Below are 3,287 nucleotides of genomic sequence, written 5' to 3'. Positions count from 1 at the left end.
CTAGACTGACGGCCCTCCGAGCCCCGCCCAGGCCCGGCGCAGGCCCGCCCGGTTCCTCCCCGGACACGCCCCCTCCCGGACACACCCCTGCCCGGCCCCTCGCATCCCAGGTCCACCCCACCCTCCAGCATCTCCCTAATCTGGGCCACCTAGTCGCCCAAGCCCACCCCTCTTCTTCAGAAGAGATCCAAAGCACCTTCTTTCTTCGCTAGTGTCCTCTCCTATCCCCTTGATCACACCATCACAGAAAACGCACACAGCCAGTTGCTGTCAGAAACTGGCCAGTGGGGCAACAAATGCTTATTGAGTGATCACTTTATTCCAGGGCCTCATAAGATAAATGAATAAATGGTGGTGGGTGAAAAGAAAAATAAGACTGGCGATGGGGTGGTGCAAGGTGAAGGGAGCACAATATAATGACAGACATGAATAAAAGTAGTGTATCTGTAGGAGACCAGAATATGCATCCCAAAATATGCCTCTTTGGCATAAGGATTATTTCAAGCTGAAGGCAACTGAAAAAAATGTAGATACAAGGAAAGCTCTCTGCCTGCCCTCCACAACTGCCTAAAAGTAGGCACAAATTTTCAAAGACAAGGCGTCCTTCCTTTCCTCTCTACCCGGAAGGGCAAAAGTTAATTGCTGAAGACACATTTATGCCTTTAAAAAAAAATCATAGGATACCATTGGTCTGGACTGAGTTCCTGCGGTAAGTTCAATAAACCAAACCAAACCAAAATGGAGTCACTTGTGCTAAAATTCCTCACCACCAAGCTGAAAGTCTGTTATCTGACTGGTCTTTCAAGAAATTAGGACAGATAAAAGAGCCAAATCTCCAAAAGGGCCAGTTTTAGCAGACAAAAGAAGGAAGTCCTCTATGCTTTAACCTTTATAAGAAAAGTAACTTTGAAATGACTAACATGCTTTTTGTTCTCTGTTTCTGCTTTCCTCAGCCCTTTTTTGTCTATAAAGTCAAACTCCTCTGTTCAGCTCATTGGATATTCATTCTGTTTTATAGAATGAGGCATTTCACAATTCTAGAATCACAAATAAAAGCTAATGGAAAATTTTAAGTTTGTTGCAATTTTGTCTTTTGGCAGGCTCTTATCAACCATGACCCAAAGAACTTACGTAACAAACTTTACCCAAGAGCCTTTCTCTACCATTTATTTGCCTTCCCACAATTTGCTGTCCCTAGAGACTCAAAATCCTTTTCCTTTGTGTTGTCACTTCTCTGAAAATTTACTGTTCTTCATTGAAGATGCCATATAAACCTGAATTCAAAACTACCTCTTGGATATTTACTCATTTCCTTGGGTATCTTCCATGTGTACATATGATATACATTATTAAATTTTTGTTTTTCTCTTGTTAATCTGTCTTTTGTTACAGAGATCTGTACCAACCAAGAAATCAGAAAAGTAGAGGGAAAAATATTTACTACGGCTGGGGTTAAACTCAGTGGAGCACTTGCCTAGTATGCATGACGCACTGGGTTCAATTCTCAACATTGCATATAAATAAAATAAAAGTCCATTGAAAACTCAATTTTTTAAATTTACGGATGCCATTCAGTAGAACATTATGCATCCATTAATAAAAATGTCTTGTCTATAACTATTGACCTAACACTATTAGTTCAGGAAAACTGGTAGCTGAGTAATAAGTATAACGTGAGTCCATTTCTGCAATTACAATACTTCCAAACAAACTACTATAACAACAGACTGAATAGGAGGAATCTGAGTTGGATACAAAGAAAGGTTGAGCTTAAACACAGCAGAAAATTCACAGCAAAAAGCATTAATTCATTAAACAAATATTGAGTTCGTTTTAAATAATGTACAGACTTTTGAAAAATCAGATTCTTTAAAAAAACTCCCCTAATGAAGCTGATATTCCAGTGGAAAGATAGATATACAGATAGATTGAAAGAGGAAGAATATTAGAATAAATAAGTAAAAGATGTAATAGAGAGAGTGGGGTGAGAAGAATGGGAAATGGGTTGCAATTTTAAATAGGATGATCAGGGTAAGCCTCACTGAGTAGACAGCATTTGAGCAAAAGCTTGTAGGATGTGATGGAGTGGACTAGGTAAATACCTTGAGAAAGAGCAAAGAGAATGCATGGCAGATCTGATGATCAACAAGGAGGCTAATGGAACAGAATAAGGAAGACGAATTTGGAGGTGTTAATGGAAGAGAAGTAGGTGCTACAGGAGATAAACACTTCTACTTAAGAACCTAAAAAATATCAAGATTAAGTCCTCTTTTTCACTACACCTAGATATTACAAAGAAAAAACTAAACTATGCCTTTTACTTTCCATTTTACAAAATTATATTAGTCCCATAATATCTCAGGGCAGTAAATACAATAGGCCCTCAATAAATGTTTATTAGTTTATTAGAATTAGCCATGGAAATGACTGCAGCCCAAGTTGTGTATTCGGAAACTGACTTCTGATACTCAGACCTTGGGAAAGAATTGACTAATGGGCACTTCAATGAAAACACACCTTAGAAGATTTGCAAAATGGGAGGCAGAAGATTTTTTCATTCAGCACCCTTGTCTTTTCAAAATAATAGTTAGCAAGGAAACTCAAAAAGGTTAAAAAAAGAATCATGGGGGAAAACGTTACCATCTACACAAAGTAAATTTATAAGGCAATGTAACATTTAGTCAAAGAAATATAGTCCATTAGCACAGTCTAGTGAGCTAAACACTGAAGAGGATTCTCTCCTGGACCAAACTCTATAACCAGGTCCTTTTCTGAGCCCTCTTTTCTACTCAGTCTCAACTTTGGCCTATAAAGACACTGCAACATTGTTTCTAATAATTCAAAACCACAACCCAAGTTTGACCCAACCCATAAAAGTACCTGCAAGAGTTAGAGAAAACACTGCTAAGAATTTACTGTTTGTTCTAACCAACATCTGAATATTGGGCTTTTGTCTCCCAGCCTCCATGGGAGGTTAGGAAGGTAATTTTGAGACAGTTATCCAATTCAGTCCAAACACAGTTAATTAGCACAGATTGGTTGCACATGGGTCAAACTTCCTGCATTTTAAAATTTTTCACCACCCTACCCTATAATTTGATGTCCTACTCACCCCCTTCTCTAGTCCCTCATTCTTCCTTTAAAACTAATCAGGCACAGTAATGAGTGGTTAATGTCTAAATTGCATATATTTAATCTTAGGCAAAGTAGAAAATTCAGAAGCAATATGAGAAAAGATGAACATTTGAACTGGAGGGTTAGTTCAGTGGTAGAGTGAGCACTTGCCT

The sequence above is a fragment of the Sciurus vulgaris genome (genome assembly GCF_902686455.1).
Source record: "Sciurus vulgaris genome assembly, chromosome: 14".
Taxonomy (NCBI): domain Eukaryota; kingdom Metazoa; phylum Chordata; class Mammalia; order Rodentia; family Sciuridae; genus Sciurus; species Sciurus vulgaris.
The sequence above is the reverse complement of the archived record's forward strand: the minus strand, read 5'-3'. Positions refer to the sequence as shown.